The following is a 27,709-nucleotide window of genomic DNA, read 5'->3' on the forward strand; positions in this document are numbered from 1 at the left end:
ATGTCCTTGATGAAACAGCAAAAATTATGAATTATCTTGAGCCTTTAGTGCATTTTTAAAAAGTATTCTTTGTGATGAAAGGGAAAGTATGCATAAAGCACTGCTGCTTTATGAACTTTCAGGAAAAAGCACAGTACAACTGAGTTGCAAAATGAACTAGAGCTTTGTTCATGGAACACGATTTTTACTTGGCAGAACTACTGACAAACATTATTTGAAACCTGCTTCACTAGCAGACATTTCCTTGCAAATGAACAAAGTGAACTTGTCACTTCAAGGAAAACCACTGACGATATTTGCTGCCAATAATAAAATCTGAATTTTTTAAGCAAAGATTAGTGTTTTTGAAAACTTGTATCAACAATCATGAACTTAAACATTTTCCCAATATTTTATTTGGGGTGTGTGTGTGTGTGTGTAACAGAGTCTCGCTCTGTCGCCACGCTGGAGTGCAGTGGTGCGATCTCAGCTCACTGAAACCTCTGCCTCCCGGGTTCAAGTGATTCTCCTGCCTCAGCCTCCCGAGTATCTGGGACTACAGGCACACGCCACCACACCTGGCTAATTTTTGTATTTTTAGTAGAGACGGGGTTTCACCATGTTGGCCAGGATGGTCGCAATCTCCTGACCTCATGATCTGCCCACCTCGGCCTTCCAAAGTGCTGGGGTTACAGGCATGAGCTGCCACACTCAGACTTTCTGAATATTTTAAAAGCCATTTCTGATTTAACAGACTCGTGACGATATTAATGAATGTGAATTTTTGATTCCATATAATGTAATGTGTAACATTTGGAAGATCTGCATAACCCAATATAGTTGTTCAATAAAATGTCCAGTGAATGTCAGGAAATCACGCATGGGTAAAAAGTTTAAATGCAAGACAGATCATTTGTTGCTATTATTTTGAAACGGGGTCTAGCTCTGTCACCCAAGCTAGAGTGCAGTGGCACAATCGTGGCTCACTGAAGCCTCAACCTCCTGGGCTCAAGTGATCCTCCTGCTTCAGCCTCCCAGTAGCTGGGACTATAGGTGCGTGCCACCATGCCCGGCTAATTTTTTGAATTTTTGTAGAGATGGAATTTCATTTTGTTGCCCAGGCTGCTATCAAACTCCCGGCTTCAGCCTTCCAAACTCCTGGGATTACAGGCATGAGCCGCCATGCCCAGCCTGAATTACTTATTAAATATTTTTTAAATTTCTCAAAGTTTATACGAAAAACAAGTTATTTGCTGTTCTCAACAAATTTTAAGAGTGAAAAAAGAGTCCTGAAACCAAAATGCTTGTGAAATCACTGGACTAAGCACCCCCTCCCTGCCCCAAATGAGGGCAATCTCCAATTTAATCAAAAATGTTTATCTTTGGAGCAATACCAACATAGGATGGTAGGCTCTACAGGACCACAGTAAGCTTCTTTATAGTATGACAATTTGAATCATTAACATAAAAATATTCAAATAAATGGCTGAGAAAACATTATTCATAAAAGCACCAATACGCCGGGCACGGTGGCTCACGCCTGTAATCCTAGCACTTTGGGAGGCTGAGGCAGGTGGATCACGAGGTCAGGAAATCGAGACCACGGTGAAACCCCGTCTCTACTAAAAATACAAAAAATTAGCCGGGCACGGTGGCGGGCGCCTGTAGTCCTAGCTACTCTGGAGGCTGAGACAGGAGAATGGCATGAACCCGGGAGGCGGAGCTTGCAGTGAGCCGAGATCACGCCACTGCACTCCAGCCTGGGCGACAGAGCGAGACTCCATCTCAAAAAAAAAAAGCACCAATACACATATGGGTCGAATCTGTCTTGCTCTGTGTGTGTGTGTGTGTGTGTGTGTGTGTGTGTGTGTGTGTGTGTGTTGTGTGTGTGTGTGTGTGTGTGTGTGTGTGTGTGTGTGTGTGTGTGTGTTTTTGAGATGTAGTCTCGCTCTGTCGCCCAGGCTGGAGTGCAGTGGCACGATCTCTGCTCACTGCAACCTCCACCTCCTGTGTTCGAGTGATTCTCCAGCTTCAGCCTCCCAAGTAGCTGGGACTTCAGGCATGTGTCACCATGCCCAGATAATTTTTGTATTTTTAATGGAGACGGAGTTTCACCATGTTGGCCAAGCTGGTCTTGAACTCCTGACCTCAGGTGATCCGCTTGCCTCAGCATCCCAAAGTGCTAGGATTACAGGTGTGAGCCACTGTGCCCGGCCTCATATAATTATTAATACCAAAAATTTCTTGTTCTAGGGTTGTATTTTAACCAACATTCTTTATGAACTAGATTTTCAGGGCTTATGGAGTTTTCTCCTGTGGGCTTTCTGGCATATAGCATTCTGTGTGGCACAAATTATTCTATGTTGTCTTTTCCCATTTCTAATTTTAAATATAATACTAATTCCTAATATATTATTAAACATTGTGTTACAGACCAGTTGACAGTACTAATTCCTGTTATTAAACATTGTGTTACAGACCAGTTGACAGCTGGACCAATATAGTTGTTCAAAATATTTTGAGTCACTTTTATAATATGCAAAGGGTTTTTCCCATGGACAAACAAAAATCACTACCAGATATTTCCCATCAATTCAATCTCCTCCTCTTTTGAATGTCAATATGTAGTTGATATGAGCAATGCAAGGAGGCATATTATCAGTGCCAGATGATTAATACAACATGTGAAGAGTAATTGTACCCTACTGCCTGACAGCACTACAGTAAGACTTAGCAAGGGCAGGAAACAGCTTCCCTCTGAGGACCCAGGCAAGGGCCCAAATATGCTTTATGACTTACATAAAACTTAGGAAAACCCAGGCTCACTCCAGCACAAATAAAAAGAGGGTCATAATTAACATCATACCACAGAAAGTGCTTACGTAATAAACTTCTCAAAGTTATTCTGAGATTATTCAATTCTTTAAAGCTTACAACTTTAAGAAAAATGCCGGCTTAAATCTCATCTACTCCGGCTGGGCACAGTGGCTCACGCCTGTAATCCCAGCATTTTGGGAGGCCGAGGCAGGCGGATCACCTGAGGTCAGGAGTTCAAGACCAGCCTGGTCAACATGGTGAAACCCTGTCTCTACTAAAAATACAAAAATCAGCTGAGTGTGGTGGCAAGCGCCTGTAATCCCAGCTACCTGGGAGGCTGAGACATGAGAATCACCTGAACCCAGGCAGCAGCGGTTGCAATGAGCCAAGATTGTACCACTGCACTCCAGCTGGGGCAACAAGGGCAAGACTCCACCTTAAAAAAAAAAAAAAAAAAAATCCCATCTACTCCAAGACTTCTCTGAAATGATGTCTATGAACTTGACATTAACATATACACTTCAAAGACAATAGTTTATTTGATCTCCACTTTCTCCTTGGTCTCAATATCCCCATAGGATACACAGCATAGTGTAGTTACTAAAACAATCATCTAAATAAGGGGGTGGGGGAGGGGAGAGATTGCAGAGAACAGGAAAAAGTGACCACTTTTTCAGAAAAAATTCCCATTCCTAACTCCTAAATCTTGAGATTTCTATACCACAGAAATATCATTGTGAAGAAAAAAAAAAGACTTAACTCCATATCCCTCTCCCTTTATTGACTTGAAATACTATGCTAAGATTCAACGTTACTCCCAAAGACATTCATAAGTAAGAGGAGCACTGGCTCAAGTGAGCAAATCTCAGTTCCCATCCTGGCTCCATCTCCTGTAGGTTACTTATCTATTCTGTTCTTTAAGTCTCCTCATCTACAAGTAACAGAGCCTTCCCCACAAGGATGCTATGATGATGAAATAAGATACTTTCAATTACTTGGCCACGTACATACCTGGCGCAACCACCCAGTATTATTTGCACTTTTATTACACTGGAAACAAAAAGCTAACATAGAAGGAATAAATTTCCATGGCTTTTTAATGCACAGAAAAAATGCACCTAGTTTGCAATTAGCTACAATTGCCATAAACCACCATCTAAGTTTAGTACTTTACTCTTTTCCCTGTTATGTCTAGACTTACTTTTAATATTTCATGACGTTGTTTATAATAAAAAGAAAATTGAATGCCAAAAACTCGGTTAAATTATTAAATATCCATACAATGGAATACTGCGCAACCGTAGTATTGCACAGCTATATTTACTAACATAGAAAAGTGCTTGCTTCATTATTAAATGAAAAAAAGTTACAAAACAAAACACAGTATCATCTCAATTTTGCTTTAAAAAGTCATTGGTAAGATTCTTTTGTCTTTTGTTTCTTGGCTTATGTAAAGTCTCCACCATAAACATGTATTACTTCTACAATAAAATGGAGATAAACAAAAAGAAAACAATGGAAATTCTTAAAGAGCCAATAACCAAGTAAAACAAAATCACAGTAACTTTTTTTTTTTGAGACAGAGTCTCACTCTGTCACCCAGGCTGGTGTGCAGTGGCGTGATCTCAGCTCACTGCAAGCTCTGCCTCCTGGGTTCACGCCATTCTCCTGTCTCAGCCTCCCGAGTAGCTGGAACTACAGGCATCCGCCACCACGCCCGGCTAATTTTTTGTATTTTCAGTAGAGACAGGGTTTCACCATGTTAGCCAGGATGGTCTCGATCTCCTGACCTTGTGATCCGCCCACCTTGGCCTCCCAAAATGCTGGGATTACAGGCATGAGCCACCGCGCCCGGCCCATAGTAACATTCTTAAATTTAATATACGGAGCAAAACAATGATTCCTATCCCACTTGACCCCTACAAAATTCAAAAAACTTCAATCTTCGACAATGTAAAGCAGGGAAAGACTGTCAAATTTAAGCAGTTCTTAAGAGAAGCAAGCTCAGGGCTAAAGGAAAAAAAAACAAAAAAACAAAAAAAAGGAAACAGTTCTAAACAAACAGCACAACAGCCTATTTGATAAATCATCTTTCTCCAAAGAATACAAAGCCTTAAAAGCTATAATTAACTGATTAATCCTCATAACAACTTGGGCAGTAGAATTAGAACTGAGATTATAATTTCTAATTTACCAGTGGGGATAAAGTCAGACTGTATATTCCGAATAAAAATTCAAGCCCCAAATAACCCAATTTTTAGTTCATTCAGTTAGTAAACTATAATCTGACAAATCAATACAGATGGAGCTGCTACACCTGCTGTCACTCACACAAATTGAGATTCTGCAGTAAGCTTGTACAGATAAAAGGCTACCTATTCAAGGTCATTTAGCTATAAAAGGTTGGGCTAGATAATCAATAGTTTCTCTCTCAGTGTCAAGGAAATATTTTAGGGTCTGGAAGATGTTAAATGCACTCAGCAAGCAAACACATTTAGGAAAAACTTCCCAGATGGAGACTCACAATGTATTGCATCATACTGAATATGCAAATGTTTACCTTTACCAAACTTTTTTAACAAGCACCTTTTCCCATTACATCTATTAATATCAAGCAGAAACATCATTGTGAGAAATATAAGTTGGGATAAAGTTCAAATATGTGACCTCTAGGGTCCCTTCCTATGTTAATTCTATTATTCTAAATTGCACTATCAGTCCAAGGACAAACTTCTACCTAACACAAGTGGCACTTGTGAAGCAAAAATATACTTCCAGGATAGAATTTCTCAACCTAAGCACTACTGACATCTCACGATGAGTAATCTGTCATAGGGGGCTATCCTGGCAGTAGCATGTTTAGCAACATCTCTGGTTTCCACCCACTAGATGCTAGTAGTGCCCTTCTGAAAATTATGACAATCAAAAATGTCTCCAGACATGTCAAATATGGGAGTTAGGGGGTTCAACATCACACCTCCCAACAGAGAACCATATCCTAGAGATAAAGATTATACACACATATATATACTCTTTCAAAAGCAAAACGTATCCAGCTGCTTCAAATACTGTAAGTCAGAACTAACTCCACACCCACAAATGAAAACCTCATTTATTCCCAGTAAATTCCCAAGACAAGACTCCAGATACACAAGAATAACCTGGAAGCATCCACCTTGCAAAAATATTTAGCTTCAGAGAACAAAGGGGAAGGGATAGGTCATCTGGGTGGCCAACAAGACAAGTATTACAACCACACTTGCACTGAAAGCAAAAGCAAAAATCAGATGGGGAAGAAAAGTTTGCCCATAATGTGGCTTCTACTAACCTCTTCCTTCGCCATTACCTCATTACTCTACACAAAGGAAGAAACAGCAGGAAGGATGATTAGGGAAGTGTCCATGAAGTTGCCGCAATTTTAGCTGACACTCGAAAATTAGCTAAAATGTCATTATGTAAAAGGCTAGAATAAGAGAATGGTAATGTGGCATTCTAGTGAGAGGAAATGGCATAAGAAAAGGCAAGGCTGTGTGGGAAAAGGCGACATTCTGAAGGTTAAAAGAAATGAACAATTTGGGCCGGGCGCACTGACTCATGCCTATAATCCCAGGACTTTGGGAGGCCGAGGTGGGTAGATCACCAGAGATCAGGAGACCAGCCTGGCCAACATGGTGAAACCCCGTCTCTACTAAAATTACCAAAAATTAGCCTGGTGTGGTGGCGGGCGCCTGTACTCCCAGCTACATGGAAGGCTGAGACAGGATAATTGCTTGAACCCAGGAGGCGGAGGTTGCAGTGAGTCAAGATCAGGCCACTGCACTCCAGCCTGGGTAACAAGAGCGAGACTCCACCTCAAAAAAAAAAAAATTAACAATTTGCTTAAAACATAAAGCACATTTTAATAGAGGAAATAGTAGAATGAAGGTAGAAAGGCAGTTTGAAGCCAGATCCTTAATGGACAGCCTTAAATAGCCTTAATTCAGACTTAAAGACAGTGGAGGGGCCAGGCACAGTGGCTCACGCCTGCAATCCCAGCACTTTGGGAGGCCAAGGCGGATCACCTGAGGTCAGGAGTTCGAAACCAGCCTGGCCAACATGATGAAACCCTGCCTCTACTAAAAATACAAAAAAATTAGCTGGGTGTGGTGGCAGGTACCTGTAATCCCAGCTGCTCTGGGAAGCTGTGGTAGGAGAATCACTTGAACCCGAGCGGCGGAGGTTGCAGTGAGCCAAGATCGCACCATTGCACTCTAGCCTGGGTGACAAAATCGAGACTCCACCTCAAATAAACAAATAATAAAAATAAAAATAAAAAAATTAGCCAGGCATGATGGCAGGTGCCTGTAGTCCCAGCTACTAGAGAGGCTGAGGCACAAGAGTCACTTGAACCCGGGAGGCAGAGGCTGCAATGAGCTGAGATTGAGCCACTGCATTTCAGCCGGGGCGACAAAGAGAGGCCCTGTCTCAAAAACAAAAACAAAAACAAACAAACAAAGACAGCAGAGGCCAGGTGCAGCGGCTCAGACATGTAATCCCAGCACTCTGGGAGGCCAAGGCAAAAGGATTGCTTGAGGCCAGGAGTTTGAGACCAGCCTGGTCAACATAGCGAGATTGAGTCTCTGAAAAATAAAAATTATATATATATACACACACACACACACACACACACACACGTATATATAAAATAATGACAGCAAAAAAAAAAAATAATGACAGCAGAGTATCATTAAACACTTTTTAAATGGGAGTGAAACATCAGACTGTGCTTCAGAGAGACCAGTTGGGTAGGATGGATTAAAAGTAAGTAAAAAGGCATCTATAGATGGTAAAGACCAATAAAGAAGCTACCACAATAATCCAGATAGGATGCAATGAGAACTTCAACCAGAAAGTAATAGTCAAAGTCTCTACCAAAGCTTAAATCCAGAAATGTGAAGGGGCCAAAGTTTAACAAAAAGGCCAAATATATGACAAACAAAAATGTGATGGCTTATAAAGAATGGAAAGAAAGCTCTCTTTTCCTTCATAATTTCATCTCCTTTCTGATGAAATCCTTCGTTTCTCACAAAGCTTTTCAGATTTGGTATATCCTCTCTATATTTCTAACACTATCAATCCAGCCCAGGTCCTCATCAGCTCCTGTCTAGATTATCACAACAGCCTCCTAACTAGTGCCTCAGTGCCCCAAACTATCCTTTACCTTTTTATCATCTCTTTCCTACTCTGAACGAGTTCCTCACACCTTTTTTTTTTTTTTTTTTGAGACGAAGTCTCGCTCTTGTCCCCCAGGCTGGAGTGCGATGGCGTGATCTCAGCTCACTGCAACCTCTGCCTCCCAAGTTCAAGCGATTCTCCTACCACAGCCTCCCGAGCAGCTGGGATTACAGGTGCCTGCCACCACACCCAGCTAATTTTTTTGTAATTTTAGTAGAGACGGGGTTTCACCACGTTGGCCAGGCTGGTTTCGAACTCCTGACCTCAGGTGATCCACCCGCCTGGGCCTCCCAAAGTGCTGGAATTACAGGCGTGAGCCACCACACCCGGCCCCTCACACCTCTTTAATGAGTTCGAATTCTTCAAGATGAAACTTAAAATAACATCAGGGCAAGTACACCAATTGATACGGACTCAGAATTCCCCAGATTCCCAACTCCATATCTTTGCCTATGTTACTACCTCTACCTGGAAGGTCCTTCTTCTATTTTTTTTTTGTCCCCAAACTTACTAATTTTTCAATACATAGCATCTCCACAAAAACTTCTTAGACTTTTCCAATTCATATCACTTTCTTCCTGCTTGAATTGTATAATGCACTTAAAGTCGCTGTCATTCAGTTCAAATTATCTGAATTTTCCCTAACTGTTAACTAATTCTATTTCCAAGACAAGCAAAATTCCTTAACAGCACCCTTCTTTAGCGTGCTAACTTTATCGAGAACTTGGTACATGGCGCTGTAAGCCCTAAATGACTGGACTAGAGAAGTCAAAAAGGCCTCGTGGGGGTTGCCCTCAAGTGTAAGATTTTACTAAGAAGAGAAAAAGGAGGAAACACGTATCAAAAAACTGACACAATCAAAATAATGGGAAAGACGTGGGGCATGATCCGCAAAACAACTTCCATGAATCAGGTGGTATATGTACAGCTTCTCAAGAGAAAGAGGAAAAGAACAGCTATACAGTGATCTGCGATGAAGTACTGCAAGCTACATTATGGAATGCACTGCAAAGTATTTATTTTACACATAAACAAAAGTAGATTTGTTGTGGAATACAATGGGGAAGGACAGACAAAATTTTTACTATAAAACAAAGAGATAATGTGTGTCACCCACAAGACCATTATCAATTTCCTTGGCCAACAGGGCTTCTTAACTGAAAAACCTTTATATTACTAAAGGAATCATTCCTGAATGCAGGATAGGTTATTACAAATGTTGTTCACTAACATTAATTAGCCTTTTACTATGTCAACCACTATGCTAAGTATATATTCTCTTATTTAATCTTCACAATCACAATGTAAGGTAAGTACTACTGTCCTCATTTTACAGATGCTCAGAGAAGTTAAGTAATTTGCCCATGATCACACAACTATGAAGTTGCAGGGGCAGGATCCATAATGCTAAAGCCGATGCTTTTAACTACTACACTAGATAGTTTAAGGCTTAAATTGAAAGGGTCTTAACTGCCTGACAGTAAATTCTGAATTTTAGTCTTTAGAGGAAAGTCAGTCAAAGAACACCAACTACCTACTGAGTATCTCCAATAAATATTAAAATGCCTAGAGTATTCAAAGCACCACAGTAAGTACATACAAGGATGACAAGCAGCAGTAAAGACAGACACTACTGTGTGATTTGGGGGAGGGAGGCAATCCTCATACCGGCTGAGAAGTAGGTGGAGTCAGAAAATGCTTTTCAGAAAAAAGAACATCTAGGCTGAAACCTAAAGAATGAGTAGGAGCTGGGTGCAGTGGCAGGTGCCTGTATTTCCAGTTACTCAGGAGGCAAGAGGATGGCTTCAGGCAAGGAGTTCAAGGCCAGCCTAGGCAACACAGCCCCCATCTAAAAAAGCCACTCAAACACTAATTTTTTTTTTTTTTTTTTAAATGATGGCCTAGCATAGTGGCTCACACTTATAAGCCCAGCACCTTGGGAGGCCAAGGCAGGAGGATCGCCTGAGCCCAGGAGGAGTTTGAGACCAGCCTAGACAACACACTGAGACCGTCTCTAAAAAAAATAATAATTAGCTGGGCATAGTGGGAGGGTCACTTGAGCCTGGCGGGTGGAGGTTGCAGTGAGCTGTGATCACACCACTGCATTCCAGCCTGGGTTACAGAGCGAGATTCTGTCTCAAAAGAAGCAAAAGAGGAGAGGGGAGGGGGGGTGAGAGGAGAGAGGAGACAGGGGCGAGAGGAGAGGAGGGGAGAGAAGAAAAGGAGGGAAAGAAGGAGGGAGGGAGGGAAGGAAGGGAGGGAGTAGGGCCGGGAGAGGTGGCTCACGCCTGTAATTCCAGAACTTTGGGAGGCCAAGGCAGGAAGATCACTTAAGGTCAGGAGTTTGAGACCAGCCTGGCCAACACAGCGAAACCCCGTCTTTGCCTGTAATCCCAGCTATTCAGAAGGCTGAGGTGCGAGAATCACTTTAATCCGGGGGGCAGAGGCTGCAGTGAGCTGAGATGGCACCACTGCACTCCGGCTTAGGCGACAGAATGAGACTGTCTCCAAAAAAACAAAAAGAAAGAAAGAAATGAGTAGAATTCAGCATTGCCTATACAACTACTTCAAGTATCCCATATTCAAAACCCATTCCCTGCCCCAACACCAAATCCAAAACTTCCTCCTGCTCCTCAACATTGTCTATTTGAGTGAATCATGACCTCAAATCACCAACTTACTTTTTACCATAAATATTTAATTTAAACACCTACTAAATGCCAGATACAAGATAGTAAAATATAAATTAGGTGTGAAGGTAGCCTAGATTGATAAAGTACTGTATTTCACCTGAAGGGGTCAAGGAAGCTTCTAGAAAAGATGACATACTGACTGAATTTTGAAAGGTGAGGTCGTGCACAGAGGGTGAGGGTTGGCAACACACAGAATGATAGGCACATTCATCCCATCCTTAGTGCCAATGCCCTAGTGCAGAACTTCACTATGTACTATAGTAATTCAGGCAGTAATAATCTCCCAACTATTCTTCCTTCTTCCTGTCTCAGCAAGCCTCTAATCTAGCGTCCACTACCAAAATGATTATTAGAAAGGGAAGAAAAAAGGAAAGGAGGAGGTAAACCTAAATCTAATCGTTTAAAATCTTTCACTGACTCTACAATAAGGATGAGTCCAAATTCCCCACACACCATTATCTGTCCCCTTTTTACATTTGACCTCATCTCCAGCCTGTCCTCACTATAGCCACCTGAAACATATGTTTCCTGCCTCTACTATGCCCCTGCACCTTTACTCATGCTACTCTTTCACGGTTCAGCTCAAGGTTACACATGCTCTTTCAAGCATTCCCCATTACTCCCAGGTTGAGGTGGGGGTCCCTCCCTCTAGGCTCTTACCTGCACCCCCACGACACCCTGGCTATTCCTCATGGTACAATATTAACTCACAATTTTGTCTTGTCTCTTTCTTCCCTAGACTATGTACTTTTTTTTTTTTTTTTTTTGAGACAGAGCCTCTAATTGTCACCGGGGCTGGAGTGCAGCAGCACAATATTGGCTCACTGCAACCTCCGCCTCCTGAGTTCAAGCGATTCTCCTTCCTCAGCCTCCTGAGTGGCTGGGATTACAGGCACCCACCACCACGTCCAGCTAATTTTTTGTCTTTTTTAGTAGAGACAGGGTTTCACCATGTTGGCCAGGCCTGACCTCGTGATTCGCCAGCCTCAGCCTCCCAAAGCGCTGGGATTACAGGCATGAGCCGCCACACCTGGCTGACTATGTACTTCTTAAAAAGGAGGGTTATAGCTTGTTTTATCTCTGTCCCCTACAAGCAGCACAATGCCTGGCAGACAGCAGACCAACACACGTTAAGCAACCTGAGCATTCTATGCCAAACCCATCAGATGAAGATCCATTAGGATGTTAATGGGGATGTCTGAAGTGATCAACCACCTAACAAGAAGAGGCATAAGGCCGGGCGCGGTGGCTCACGCTTGTAATCCCAGCACTTTGGGAGGCCGAGGCGGGTGGATCACAAGGTCAGGAGATCGAGACCACGGTGAAACCCCGTCTCTACTAAAAATACAAAAAAAATTAGCCGGGCATGGTGGCAGGCGCCTGTAGTCCCAGCTACTCGGAGAGGCTGAGGCAGGAGAATGGCATGAACCCGGGAGGCGGAGGTTGCAGTGAGCCGAGATCGCGCCACTGCACTCCAGCCTGGGTGACAGAGCGAGACTCAAAAAAAAAAAAAAAAAAAGAAGAGGCATCAACTGAACCTAGAATAGACTTCACCCACCACAAGTTCCAGTTATTTACTTGACCAAGCACCTGTACCCAGACTAGGAAACTTTTTAACTACACTTTTTAAGCTATTACTAAATTTGGTTACACAGCATTATAAAGGTAATGGCCATCAAAATCACAAATGTAATTGCTCAAACTTTTACCCAGCAACTGCACTTCTAGAAATCTATCCAACAGAAATATTCTCATAGGTACTCAAAGATGTATACACAATGCTTTCACTAAAGAACTGTAATACAAAAAAAAACCCTAATTAAAAAGATCAAGCCATATAACAAGTATGATCCCATTAAATACACACACACACACACACACACACACACACAGATAGGCTAGGCGCCATGGCTCATGCAATACCAGCTACTCTAGAAGTCAAGGTGGGAGGACTGCTTGAGCCCAGGAATTCAAGACCAGCCTGGACAACATAGCAAGATATCATCTCAAGATGGTATTTTTTTCTGAAGGATGTCTAGATATCAAACTATTAATGGCGTTTATCCTATTTCTATGCTAGCAATGAATTCAAATTTCCTACCAGTCCTTAGCTGACAACAAAGAGGAAAACAAATTGTACTTTTTATCATATCTCTTTCCAACAAGCCCTAATAGTTGGTGTAACTGCTCCTGAACAATCCTAAAATCCGCGACTTCTGGAAGATTTTAAGAATTCTAAAGGAGGCCAGGAGCGGTGGCTCCTACCTGTAATCCCAGCACTTTGGGAAGCCGAGACAGGTGGATCACAAGGTCAGGAGATCGAGACCATCCTGGCTAACACGGTGAAACCCTGTCTCCACTAAAAATAAAAATAAAAATAAAAAAATTAGCCGGGCGTCATGGCGGGCACCTGTAGTTCCAGCTACTTGGGAGGCTGAGACAGGAGAATGGCGTGAACCCGGGAGGCGGAGCTTGCAGTGAGCTGAGATCACACCACTGCACTCTAGCCTGGGGGACAGAGCGAGACTGTGTCTCAAAAAAAAAAAAAAAAGAATTCTAAAGGAAACAGGTTATTCTGGGAGGGTCCATGGCCAAATTCCTGAGTTCCCACTGAAACCTACCTTATATCTTTAGAGAAAAGTCAATTAATGACTTTTAAAAGTACATTTTTCCAATGCCAATAAAATGTTAAGTCAATACTAATATCCATTTTTCATTCTCTTGGGAGGCAAGGGGTAAGGAGTAAGTCACTAAATGCAAAAAAATACAGTCCAATTTTTTGGAGACATGCTTAAGGTCTTCAAAGAGCTTCAGTTCTCCATGGTAACATATGGAGAGTTTAATGAAACTTTCCTGATAGTTCAACTTATCAGACTGGTATTTCTTTTTTGAGACGAAGTCTCTCTCTGTCGCCCAGGCTAGAGTGCAGTGGTGCAATCTCGGCTCACTACAACCTCCGCCTCCCAGGTTCAAGCAATTCTCCTGCCTCAGCCTCTTGAGTAGCTGGGACTACAGGCATGCGCCACCACGTCCAGCTAATTTTTTCTGGGTTTTTTTTTTTTTTTTTTTTCAGTAGAGACAGTTTCACCATGTTAGCCAGGCTGGTCTCAAACTCCTGAACTCAGGTGATCCGCCTCGGCCTCCCAAGGTGCTGGGATTACAGGCATGAGCCACCGCGCCCAGCCCAGGCTGGTATTTCTATGAAGTGTCTCTCCTATACTAGAAACCAGAAACTAGCTACAGTACTTAGCTTTGAGCCTCTTTCCCTTCACACCCTCTGGTGGAGGTGCTAACAAACAGTCACAAAGGCCAAATAACAGGCAGCAAGAGGAAAGTCTGGATATGAGTTCTTAGCAATTTTTGGTTTAACATCCTAACAACAAAATTGTTATTCATCTTTTTTATTCCCTAATACTTACCTTCCAACTGAATTTAACCAAGTCTAACCTTAAGCTGTCCCCTTTTTAAAAAGGAATTAAAAGGAGAGGGACTCCATTAAGTTTGATGTCACTCAAGCAACTTTTTCCAAATAAGAGCAGAATCTGCTGTAATTAAAATTCAGAGTAAGATCTCATTTTGGATTCCTGGTTCAAGTTACAAGAACCAGAGTTTTAAAAATAACATTTAGATAAAACTGCACTCAATCTACCTGCACTTTACATTTCCTGACCCTCAAAATCTTGGAAAGAAACTTTAATTCTAAAAAAATTACAGCCAGGAAAAAAAAGGGCAAGTTCACAGTCAGCAACAATAAAATACACAGCTAAATAATTTCCTGGTAGAGGGCTTTCAAATGTTAACACTCTGTGGAAGTGGCTTAAAATCTTGGAAAAGCAAGGCTTGCAGAAAGTAACATTTATTAAACAACTATTTTGCTGCATTGTGCTACTAAATGGGGAAGGTCTCCTCTATTTAAAAGGTCTCTTCCATCTTAAAGGGACTCTTTGCATAAAGGTTTAAAATCTTCATATAAAATGTTTAATTTTTTCTTTCAGACTGCCCAAACTCATTTGTTTTTGATTCATAAACATGAACTGTGTTTTCTACTTTGGTCAAGTCAGTTTCCGCACTCTATTTTAGCTTTACCTTTATTCTACCAAAGACAAGAAAATGCTTAATAAAAATATATATTGCAGCTCTTTTCGGAGTCCAGGTATTTTGGTAAATCACACCATTTGGCTTATTTTCTCCTATGTATTTTGTTCTACATCCTAAAAGGCACATGGCTTAAAAAAGAAACAAATAATAATAGTTACCCCCTGCCATACTAGTCATCTCCTATGACCCACAATCCTCCCCTCAATCTGCAAGTGACACCCAAGGATATCACTTACCTCCTATATCTTCTGATAGCCTTCAAACGCTGGTGAACTCTAGTACAGTGGATATTTGTCTTTTCTAATTCATACTGTCTTCTACAGCCATAGTGTGGTTCAACTGAGTTTTGACCTCACATTTCAGGGAATGGGAAGTACTGATGAGGGAATCTTATCTTGTGTTATGAACTATTGTTCTGCACAACTTTTAGTATGCCCAGAGGTGTATAAGCAACTTATCAGCATATAAACTGTAATTTAAACATACATCTTCAGAAGCAACATGAGAACTAAAAAAAATCTTAAAATAGACTTCCAAGAAATAGTTATGAAGTCCAATTTTAGGAAAAAGATATGATCCAAGTGTTCTCTGCACTGACACAGTAGGCAAGCCAGGTGTCTGGGGCCATTTTACTTAAGAACCTGCCCTGTACTCCTTTCTTAAGGTAAGTAAGTAAAGAGGCACTAAGGTAAAATACGCTTCCCAAGACGTAGAATAATCAAATCAATCAAGGTGGGAACATTTAAAATGAAGAAAGAGTACAACGAAAGCTGCTTTAAAACTCTAAATAAGAAAAGCAAGTGGCCAGGCCTGGTGGCTCACGCCTATAATCCTAGCACTTTGGGAGGCTGAGGCGGGTGGATCACCTGAGGTCAGGAGTTCAACACCAGCCTGGCCAACACGGCAAAACTCCATCTCTAATAAAAATAGAAAAAAATTAGCCAGGCGTGGTGGTGGGCACCTGTAATGCCAGCTACTCGGGAGGCTGAGGTAGAAGAATCGCTAGAATCCTAGGGGTGGAGGTTGCAGTGAGCCGAGATCGCGCCACTGCACTCCAGACTGGGCAACAGAGCAAAGATTCTGTCTCAAAAAAAAAAAAGACAACCAAGGTTATATGCTCCGGTTGCTCAAGCTACTCAGGAGGCTAAGGCAGGAAGATCACTTGAGCCCCAGAGTTCAGGCACTCTAAACTGTAGCGCACAATGATTACGTCTATGCAGGCCAGCCTGGGAATCACAGCTAGACCCCGAGACCTGGTCTCTAAAATGAAAAAGAAACAAAATCTCTAAACCACTCAGTAAGATTTACTCTGGGGCAATCAACAGACAACCACATATTCAGTTTACCCTAGTCCCTCCCCTCTAAACTCAAGGAATGGAACGGAGAGGTCCTTTGTTGGGGGGTGGAGAGGGACAATAAAACGTAAAACTATATACATCTATCTAGAAAGAAAGTCGGCTTATTTCTGTGCCTTAATGGACTCACTAAGAAGAAAAAAATAGCCCCTAGCCATCTCCCCACAAGCTGAAAAAACATGAAAGGAATAAGCATTACTCTTTAAACATGGCGTTTACTATTACTATGTTTAGAAAACCCAGTGTGGATTAGTTTGGTGTTTTATAGCACATTTTAAAAATTGCTTGTCTAGGCTAGGCGTAGTGGCTCATGCCTGTAATTCCAGCACTTTTGGGAGGCCGAGGCAGGTGGATCACTTGAGGTCAGAAGTTTGAGACCAGCCTGGCCAACATAGTGAAACCCCTGTCTCTACCAAAAATAAAAAACTTAGCTGGGCGTGGTGGCACACACCTGTAGTCCCAATGGCACGTGCCTGTAGTCCCTGCTACTCAGGCGGCTGAGGCATGAGAACCGCTTGAACCTGGGAGGCGGAGACTGCAATGAGCTGAGATGGCACCACTGCACTCCAGCATGGGCGACAGAACGAGACCCTGTCTCAAAAAAAAAAAAAAAAAAAAAAAATTGCTTGCCTGATATAACAAGGTAACTAAGCTTTATTCGCAAAGGGGCCTAATCAGAGCCTCTCAATACTAAAATACCTTCTCAAACCACAACACCCCTATGTTTACATACTACACAAATCAGGTCATAACAAACAGAACAAACCTAAAACTTCTTATTCACTTTAAAATGCAATTAAAATCTGTGGTCAACTCAATACTCTACAGAAGACGTAGAGACACTGGTTACAATGTAGCATTACTAGAGATGGAAGAGTAGCCTTAGTGACAGTGAAGAAAAAAGTTTAGTATAGTTACTTCACTTTCTTCTCACCTTGATATAAGTTCACAAGTGAACTAAAGCCTACTCATTTTCTAACTTCCAGAATTTTCCTCAACAGGAAACACTCACCTAACAAAGAGTGCTCTGCAGGTTTAACCAGAGAAATAACATGTGTAGGCAGGAAGAAAGAAAATCAGACAAAAATTTAACATCTCACGTTGGTAAAGCACCAAAGTCAAATACGAATGTTCTGAACATGGCTTTCAGAAAAGATGCAAGAAAACTTCTAAAATACTTCAGTAGATTCATATAGGTGGAAAGACAGAAAATCCCACCCTACCACAAAGGCTCTAATAATTCTTAACTGATCATCCTTTTAGCTGGTCACAATCACAATCACAGACACTGGTATATACTCAAATGAGGTGGTCATCAGTGACAAGCACCTTCACCATAATACAGACATTAAGAACCTTTGTAACATTTAATGTTTCCCTCCAAGTAGTTCAAAAAATAAAGTCAATCACCTCAAATTATGAGGTACTAACAAATACACCAAATATGCTAAAGGTCAAAGGAACGGCACACTTTGTTGCATAAACCTAGTGGAAATACAATTCAGAATTTCATGACTGAAGGTAGTTATTCCACATTTATAATACATTTTTTAAATTCCCAAGGGATGAGCATTTTTACCTTGCCTTATTTTTAGAACTACACATCACACTGCACATATCACATGACATGATGTAACTGTTAGCAAAGAAAATGGTCCAAACCATTGACAATGTACATGGTAAATCAGGATCAATGCATACTCAAGAACCACATTTCATATTTACTTTAAAAAAAAATAAGTTTCTCAGTTCACAATGTTTTTTAAATTGAAAAAATGTCTAATAAACTATGTAGAAAAAACCAGAAATGTACTTTGTGTTTTATAAAATAGGAATTTACCCAATTATGGGAAAAACTGATAAAAAGAAACAGATAAAGGAATAACATACTTCTAAAACTACAGGATTAAAAGTAAAAATTTTCTAGATCAAAACCGAAATGCCAATAAATACACTTAGCATTAGGCAGAAAACAGTTACTACTCAAAAGTATTCACTGTTGATAGAAGGTTAAAAAAAAAGTTTTAACTGACAACGCCTGTAGACAATTGAAATTTTCTAAATTGGTCAGACAGCATGCTAGAAAAGGAACCAAGTAGAGCCTATAGGAAAGGGGAAAGGGAAAACACACCCACTTAAGCCTTTGTAAATAGTGGTCCTTTAACTGACCCAAAAAGCAGAGAAAATACAAATTACAGACCATCCCGACAAATGGAAAACATATTCTAACGTACTAGTTTCCATACTTGAAATGACTTTCAAGACGAAGTTCAGTAGCAATCTATAACTATATCATGATTATGCAAGGCAAAGATTATGTAATTTTATCGTTTATTTTAAAATGTTCTCCGACTCTAAAACTAAAACAAGTAAAACGTTTTGATCTCTCCAAAGCGAAGAGGAAAGGTTCCTCTGAGCTGCAATTTAAAAATATAAACACACACCCCAAAACAAACAAAAAAAACAATGATTGCTAGCCACGTGACAAAGGAGATGGCAACACCAGGATTGTGAATGGAGGGGAGGGAGACGAGGCTGGAGGAAGAGAGATTTCTCGGAACTTTGGGGACCGCAGGAGTCGGTCTGCCGACCCTAGGGCTAAACTCCAGCCCCTACGAGTTGTGCTTCTAACACCCTCAAGTACAGTTTTATTAATAAGTCACAGAAAATGCTCCAGTGACCTCCAGGATAAAGGGGGGTGGGGGGGACCGAGGAAAAGGAAAGAGAGCAATTTAAAGTGGCGCCATCATGTCACCCCTTCTCCCCTAAAGCAATCAATAAGCAATAGTTAAGTAACACATTTCTCTATAAATCCACATTGGGATTCTAACATTGGAAAACAAGAGGATTTTTAAGTAAAACACGGGAGTAGCGTTGTTTATCGTATGGAAAACAAACTATTTGCTAAGAATCAAAAGACCGTCAGCCGGAAAACAGGCCCCCCAAAAGGCAGTTAAGATTCCAACTCACTTAAAAGCAAATAAATGCCTCTTCCTCTTTAGTTAAAAAAAAAAAAAAGTCCGTCTGAGGGAGACTACATCTGAAAACGTAAGTGACCTGAATTTACAGGCAACAAAAATAATAAATGAAACAATCAGAGTTGTGATACAAACCGTGCAACGCGCCAAGATGTGTGTTTCGAGCAGAGAAAGGCCTTTTGCAGTCAAGAGAAGTTCAAGGCGAGAGCCAGAGTTTGTTTGGGGGGTTCTTTTACGGGAATAAATCATGTTCTCCAGGCCGCCTTTTTAAATAGAACGCCAAAGGAAAAGCTGGCGAACGAGGCGGCAGCTGCTGGGGAAGGGCCCCCGTACACCCCCGCCCTTGGGGCGACTCCCAGCCCGGACCCGCAGCGGGGAAGCCCGGAGAGGCCATTTAAAGTTCCGGGGGTTTTTTCTACCCTGCCCTGCCTTTCTAGTTACAACTAACAAAGAGAGAGAGAAATGGGAGCCACAGGGAGAGCGAGGAGAAGGAGAAAGGGCAGCAGGAGGAGGAGGAGAGGAGCAGCAGCAGCACCTACCACGTGATGGAGGAGCGTAGCCCGGGCGGATTCAGCCCCACAAAATGGGCGCAGTTTGCAAACAGCCCCCCGGCCTGGGCGCCGAGGGCCAGCGGCGGGCGGGGGCGCGCGGCGGCGGCTCCGGCCCGGGCCCGCCGCTCTCCTCCCCCCGACGCCCGGAGCCGCCCTGACTTTCCGGGCGGGGGGGGCGAGGCGGAGGGGGAGGGGAAGGCGGCGGCGGGGAGCGGCTGCTTTTTCTTCTCTTTCGGGCCCTTTCCCGGCCTTCCTCCGCACCGACGGGGCCCGAGCACGACCGGAGACCGCAGCCCGGCCGGGCGGGCGGGCGGGGGCAGAGAGTGAAGCCGCCCCCCCGCCCCGCACAAACAAGCACCGCCGTCTGCAGCCCGAACCCGCACCCAGGCCGCCACCCCCGGCCGCCTCTTTCCAGCCCGGGAGCGCGCTTCAGCCGCCCCCCGCGCCGCCGCGGCGAGACGAGTCGGCTTCGCTACGGTGCTCGGTTCTCCCGCCGGCTCGGCGAGCGGTGGCGGCGGTGGCGGCGGCACTGGGAAAATGGCGGCCGAGCTCCTTTTCCCTCCCCCCCTTTAATCTGAAGCGGAGGGAGAATGGAGCGAGCGAGCGAGCGGGCGAGCGCCGGGGACACGGGGAGGAGGGACAGCAGCGCCTCCGCCGGCTGCGGCTGCGGCGGCGAAGGGCCGCTCCACCCCGGCGCGCCGCCAGGGGGCGCCCGCCGCGCCGCCCCCGCGGGCCGCCAGGAGGCGCGGCCGCCGCCGCCTCAGTCATGGCTCCTCGCCGTGGCCGATGTTTTTGTACCTCCATCTGCGGAGGCCGCGGCGCCCGGCCCCAGCTGCCTCGGACGTGCGGCGACGGCACGCAGCACTGCGGCAGGGGGAAGCCAGCCCTCGCTGCGGCCGAGGTGAGTCTAACCTGAGGCACTGATACCGTCACATTCCCTCCGTGCTGGGGCCGGCGGTGCGGCTCGCCGGTTGAGGGGCAGGGCGGGCCGGCGCCGCGGAGCGAGAGGACGTGAGCGAGGAACTGTTTGCACTGTGTAGTAAAGAGGGTAAGGCCGTCGGCACCATACTATTCCAGGGCTAACCCTACAGAAAGCTCCCTGACCAGTGAAGCGGCTTCCGCCGCCCGCCCTTTGTCCCTAGCAGCCAGTCTCCATACACTGCAGCACGGCTGGGCACTAGCACCAGCACCGCGCTCCGCAGCCACCAGAGTTGGGCGGGGTGTGGGGCGGGGGGGGGGGGGGCTGGTGCACGTAGTCACTGCGCAGGCCCCAGCCAGGGCCCGCGCCAGGCCAGCCCGGGAAGGGGCAGCCGGGAGCCAGAGGGGAAGTGATGGCCCCGCCGGCGCCGGGCCCGCTGGGAACTGTAGTTTTCGTGAAGAAACACGCGTCTTGTTTTGGGTGTCATGGCTTGGCAGATCCGCCAAAACAGGCAAATGGCATTACACAATGAGTATTTATGCTTCCTGCCGCCACCAAAAGGAATTTCACTGCCATGCTAAAAGTTTAACAAAGAACTCTATAAAGAAACACAAATCTCACAACAAAAAGCCAACTTCCCACCTCCTTACCAGAGTTGGTTTAAAGTGGTGGCACCTTATCATTTCTCATGACCAGCTTATCAGTACAGAACTTTATATTGTCCCCAAAATAGAACCTTAAAATAATGGAACCTTTCCTAGACTTAAAGAATTCAGAAACATAATGTAATACAAAGTGTCACACAAAGTATAATTCTACCACCCTTTAAAGTTGCCAAAAGATGAGTGCAGTATCTTGAGATTTAAAAGACTAATCTAGGATTCATCAAAACTAGCTTAAATGACTGAAGAAAAAATCGTTCAAATCATTAAATCATCAAATTAGGCAGATAAGAAGGGTACGTATGCTCTACTACCAAAAAGGAAGACGCAAAATGCTTCACACTTTTTTGTGGCTTACCAGAACCAATATCCGGTATTATACGTCACTTCTGCTTATCAAAAAACACCCTCACAGTCGTTACAGAACGGTTTTAGTCTTCCCACAAAGTTACACTAACTCACCTGCCCCTGCAACATCTGCACCTAGGTTTCTGCGAGCTTCCATTTATACTCCTAAAATCACACTCTCAAGCATAGTCATGGTTCTCAAATATCAAAAGCAGGCAGTTTGGAGTCATAGGGTCAAATTACACAAAGAATAAACTAATATTTGTATACACATCCAAAAGAGGTCTTTAGTCGTGGATTTTTAATTTACAACCCTGGGAAAAAACTTTAATTGACTTTTATTGTACACACATACACACATAAATAGTAATTCCACAAAATACAGTAGAAGGGTATTGGACCAATAGATGGCGAACTAGAGCCCCAATCTGAGGCTTCTGAAATCTAAATTAGCAGAATGAAAAACACCAAATAAGGCAAAGCCCTTTGCAGCGTATACTTAAATATTAAATTCAGACACACCATAACAAAATAATCTTACTGCTGCTCCAAATTTTTAAGACCCAACTGTCAGATTTAATTAGACAACCAAATAAGCAAGATTATATGAAATATATTTTTCTAATGGATTAGGAGAAAACTGGAAAATGCTCATTTTTAAAACCATGTATTTGGGGGAACTATAAATTCCAGCTTCCCCTTTCTCTCATTGCTTAGTGCAAGAGTCAAGAGTTCACAGGGTTTATGGCACTTAAATCAGTCAACCTGTTGTATATTCTTATCTAAAATCAGACATCTTTCTTCCTAGGCACCAACTTTTACTTTTCTTTTTTTGACAGGGTCCTGCTCGGTCGCCCAGGCTGGAGTGCAGTGGTGCAATCACAACTCACTGCAGGCTCCCAGGCTCAGGTGATCCTACCTCAGCCTCTTGAGTAGCTGGCACTACAGGCATATGCCGCCATGCCCAGCTATTTTTTTTTCATTTCTTTTTATTTGTTTGTTTTGATAGATACGGAGTCTCCCTATGTTGCCCAGGCTGGTCTCGAACTCCTGGACTCGACTGCTGGCATTACAGGCATGAGCCACCGCACAAAAATCTTATGAAGAGAAATAAATTTTTTTTAAATTTCCCCCCAAAAAATAGTGGATGTCCAAAAGGCTGATTGAAAACACCTACATACAAAATAAACAAATAAAAAAAGATTTTAAAAAAAAGGCCTGGTGCAGCAGCTCACTCCTGTAATCCCAGCACTGTGGGAGGGTGAGGTGGGAGGATCACTTGAGCTCGCAAGTTGGAGACCAGCCTGGGCAACAGAGTGAGACCCTATCTCTACAAAAAAAATTTTAAATTAGCCAAGTGTGGTAGCATGTGCCTACAGTCCCAGCTACTCCAGAGGCTGAGGGGATTGCTTGAGCCTGGGAGGTCAAGGCTGCAGTGAGTCATGATCATGCCATTGTAGTCCAACCTGGGCAACAGAGCGAGACCGTCTCAAAATGAAAGTGATAAAAAAATAAAAACACCAACACATTTCAAATCACTCTTGGAATAGTCATGTTGACTCTCCAATACCTACTCTATTCTGATTAGTTTTACCCCATTCTCTTTGCCAATGATTGGTTAGGAATGGCCATAAGATGTGAGTAGAAGTCCCCTGGACAGCCTCCAAAAGAGAACTGTGAGAAAAGGTTCTTCAATCCTAAAAATGATGGAGGAAAAAACAGTCCCTCTTCCTCAGACAGTGACACCTCAAACTGCTACAGTCACCTTTGCAGCAAGCCTGAAGATGCCACCAACATCAAAGGGAATAGAGAGTTGGTCCTTGGTGATAGCATTAAGCCACTGTATCAACCAATCCTGACAATTTGTATGACTTCTGGATTTCCAGCCACATTAGAACAATGTAACAATAAACATTTATTAATTGTTTAAGCCAATTTGAGTTAGGTTCCTTATATAATAAATGAAGTTAAAAAACAATGATTGAGTTCTAATGTTTTTTAGTATTTGTATCTTACTTTATGATTACAATATTTTATATAACTAATCTTATTATTTCTTCCTCAGAAAAAACATTCCATGGCTAGGCATGGTGGCTCACACCTAAATAATTAGCACTTTGAGAGGCCAATGTGAGAGTATTGCTTGAGCCCAGGAGTTTGAGAACAGCCCGGGCAAAACAGCAAAACCTCATCTCTTCAAAAAATAAATAATAAAAAAATTCAGCCAGGGGTGGTGGCATATGCCTGTAGTCCAAGCTACTCAGAGGCTGAGGCAGGAGGATCACTTGAGCCCAGGAGGTCAAGGCTGCAGTGAACCATGATCACGCCACTGCAAACCAGCCTGGGCAACAGAGCAACACCCTATCTCAGAAAAAAGGGGGGGAAGGAAAGAAAGAAAAAAGGAAAAGGTATTCCCTCTTACACACAGCTCTGTACCCATCCATCTTTGTCTGTGTTCTCTCTACCTAGAAAAAGAGGACCATCCCTCGTTACCACCATTCCTTGTTAATTACTCTCCAATCCACCTACAACTCATGTTATCCTCTTATATTCCACCACACCACTGTTATCATCTACTCATTTCACTTGACAATAATGTAGGCTGGGCGCGGTGGCTCATGCCTGTAATCCCAGCACTCCAGAAGGCCAAGGCAGGCAGATCACCTGAGGCCAGGAATTCGAGACCAGCCTGGCCAACATGGTGAAACCCCGTCTCTACTAAAAATACAAAAAGTAGCCAAGCATGGTGGTGCACACCTGTAGTTCCAGCTACTCGGGAGGCTGAGGCATGAGAATCACTTGAGCCCCGAAGGCAGAGGTTGCAGTGAGCCAAGATCACACCACTGCACTCCAGCCTAGGCGACAGAAGGAGACTCTGTCTCAAAAAAAGAACCAATAATGTACAGAGTTGGCACTACATTACCCTTGGTTAAATGCTCTCTGTAATTCCTCTGAGGTTGTTTTCATATACCAGTCTTGCCACCTCAAGCCAGCCTGAAAGCCCTTGCAGGCAGGAACTGTGGTTGTTCTAATTTAAGATCTGTAACTCTCATCTATAGATAATAAACGTATTCCAAAAAGGCACTCTCTACCTTCCCTACCGCAGACTTTCTAAACAAGCCAGAAATTCCTAAACGGAATAATCTCTCACAAATTCAGTATCTCGTATGTCCAAACTAATCTCAAAAGGACAATGAATAACTTTTTTTGCACTTAAGAAAAAGCAATTATTATATATTAACTCAGGACAAGTCCTAAAGCCTAGGCCATTTAGTTTCAAAAGCACAGGGACCCATTTTTTTGGTTACTTACCTAGGACCTAGCCCAGGGCCTGGCACAAAAGAGACACATCATAAGAACTGACTGAATGAAAAAGGTAGAATGTAGTACTTAAGCACACAGGACCTAGGTAGCCCCAGATTCTAATCCTGCCTCCCTCACTTATTCTTTGTGTTACTTTGGGCAAAGTACGTATTCTGCTCTGTAAAATGGAGATAGTAATACCACCTACCTATTAAGTTTAACTATTATTATTAGTGAATGAAGCTATTTTCCACAGTTCTAAACTTTAAAGTTTAAAATCTGAGTGAAGCAAAAATCAGCACCTCTTTCCTAATTCAAACCTCAAATACCTATCTACTTAGGACTTGGACCTAATTTAAAAAAAAAAACAAAGCCTGGATGTGACTCACACCTGTAATTCTAGCACTTCGGGAGACCGAAGCAAGTGGATCACCTGAGGCCTGGAGTCTGAGACCAGCCTGGGCAACATGGTGAAACCCTGTCTCAACTAAAAATACAAAAATTAGCCTGGCATTGTGGCACATGCCTATAGTCCTAGCTACTTGGGAAGCTGAGGCAGGAGAATCTCTTGAACCCACAAGGTGGAAGATGCAGTGAGCCAAGATCGCACCACTGCACTCCAACCTGAGTGACAGAGCGGGACTCTGTTTCAAAAAAAAAAAATCCCTGTCTAGACTCCAGCAAACAATGTTTTCATTCATGAACTTAGATAATACTATATATAAAAATACTTTTAGCTCCCTAAAAACATATTCTGAGAACGATTATTTACAATCATAAATCTAATGCCACATTAAATACTTAAAATACATTTAATTCAACTGACTGAATGAAAAAGGTAGAATGTAGTACTTAAGCACACAGGACCTAGGTAGCCCCAGATTCTAATCCTGCCTCCCTCACTTATTCTTTGTGTTACTTTGGGCAAAGTACGTATTCTGCTCTGTAAAATGGAGATAGTAATACCACCTACCTATTAAGTTTATTATTATTAATTCAACAAAAATCTAGTGAGTACCTATTAAGCTCAAGAATTTATTCTAGATATCACAGAAATGAACACATAAAACTATGTAAAAACCCATATTAAAATTATGAAAGAAACATCTTTAAGCTGAAACTGAGGCATGTTCTCACATTAATATTTAACCAGCTAAATATTAAATAGAAAGCCAGAGTAAACTAAACCAAAGTTAAGAAATTTAAGTCAAAAAATTTAGGATGTAGAAGGAATATGTTCAGCCGCCACATTTTATTAGTGTGAAAATGAGGCCAACAGAAAGAAGCCAGTTAAGAGACTGCCAAAGCGTCAAAGCTGGGATCAGGGTCTCTCAGTCTTCAATTCTCACTTTTCCCGCTTCTAATTCACCAGTGCTACTCACTTGGTGAACTGGACGTGCAAACATGCTAAAGGCATTAAACCTAAACAATACTACCTATTTCACAGTGTCACAAGTATAAAGATTTAGCCAAATGCAAGTAGAAGAAAATCCTCATACTGATTACAATGACTACAAAGCTCAGAAATCAAGATTATTTTCATTAAATGGAGGCCTTAACTGATTCAAAATATACAGTATTTTTATGTACTGACTGAATCCAGTAGAAACAAACTTTCAGTAAGATTAAACAAAAGCATTTCATAAATGGCAAAGTATTACAAGAATGCATAGCATTCCTTCATTTCAATCCAACCTAACAAGATATTTTCCTCCTCATACTACTGATACAAACTGCAGGATTTACATAAAGATATTATTTTACCATCTCACCACAGAACTGACCCAATAATTTATACAAAAGAAAAACTAATTATTAGGCAGCCTCCTGATTTAACTGTGTTAGTAATGAGAACAATACTGTTGTAGGTTAAACCTAAATGTACTAGTAAGTCTAGAAATAATTTACTTTTGGATAATTCAGAAGACAACATTAAAGCTCAACTGAATACAATTATATCACTGAAAGAAACAAGTCAGGTTCTCTCAGGCCATCAGCTATTGTTAAAATCTAGCACCCAAGATTGTTGGTCTTCTTCTCCACAGTGGTGGATTTAATAGCAGCTACCAGCACTCATTTCTAGTGCAAGCAGTTTAACCAGGATTTTATACGAACATTTTAATAAAGTTCCTCAATGAGTTTACACACACACACACACACACACACACACACACACACACACCCTGATTATTTTGGTGAATTTTAGTTAATTCTAATGCTTTTAACTTTAGTTTAGAATATTTTAAAATTCTCAAATAACTAGAATGTGTGGTTAACCCTGAAAGTTCAATGACCAAACATAGAAGGAGTATTCTAATATACTGATTTTGCAGATTAAGCAATCTACGCAGGACCCAAACGTTTTATCAGATAATAAAGTTGAGTGTCAGAATTTGGCCAAAATGTACCAAGAAACTACCTGAGTTCTTTTCCAAAGGAAACATAAAGGTAAATATGCAGAACTTCAAGGCAGCTGTGAGTAGCCAAGTTGTGGAGGGCCTGATAAAACTGAGTCAGAAGGAAACATGTTCAAAGAGAAAAGGAGGCAGCAGGTGTACAAGGCAAAACACACCTTAAAAAATGTTTTTGCAGGCTGGGTGCGGTGGCTCATGCCTGTAATCCCAGCACTTTGGGAGGCCAAGGCAGGCAGATCACGAGATAAGGAGATCGAGACCATCCTGGCCAACATGGTGAAACTCCGTCTCTACTAAAAATACAAAAAATTAGCCAGGCATGGTGGGGGGCACCTGTAGTCCCAGCTACTCGGGAGGCTGAGGCAGCAGAATGGCATG

The 27,709-nt window shown here is 42.6% G+C and overlaps 1 protein-coding gene across 14 annotated transcripts in view; it reads right to left on the bottom strand.

The window, feature by feature from the left end:
• The window catches only part of KANSL1 (KAT8 regulatory NSL complex subunit 1), a 195,401-nt gene that overhangs the window by 141,026 nt on the left and 26,666 nt on the right, over positions 1-27,709 (bottom strand). For 2 of the 14 annotated variants that reach the window (XM_058445673.1, XM_058445672.1), the window contains exon 1: positions 19,674-20,312. The exons of 9 other annotated variants lie outside the window; for them this stretch is intronic. The gene's annotated coding sequence lies outside the window, so the exon portion shown is untranslated. Of the gene's footprint in view, positions 1-19,673; positions 20,315-27,709 lie in introns of those variants that run through there. 3 more of the 14 variants (XM_058445678.1, XM_058445677.1, XM_032163968.2) reach the window with 3 other exon arrangements.

Source organism: Hylobates moloch, unplaced genomic scaffold (assembly GCF_009828535.3).
Source record: "Hylobates moloch isolate HMO894 unplaced genomic scaffold, HMol_V3 SCAFFOLD_10, whole genome shotgun sequence".
Taxonomy (NCBI): domain Eukaryota; kingdom Metazoa; phylum Chordata; class Mammalia; order Primates; family Hylobatidae; genus Hylobates; species Hylobates moloch.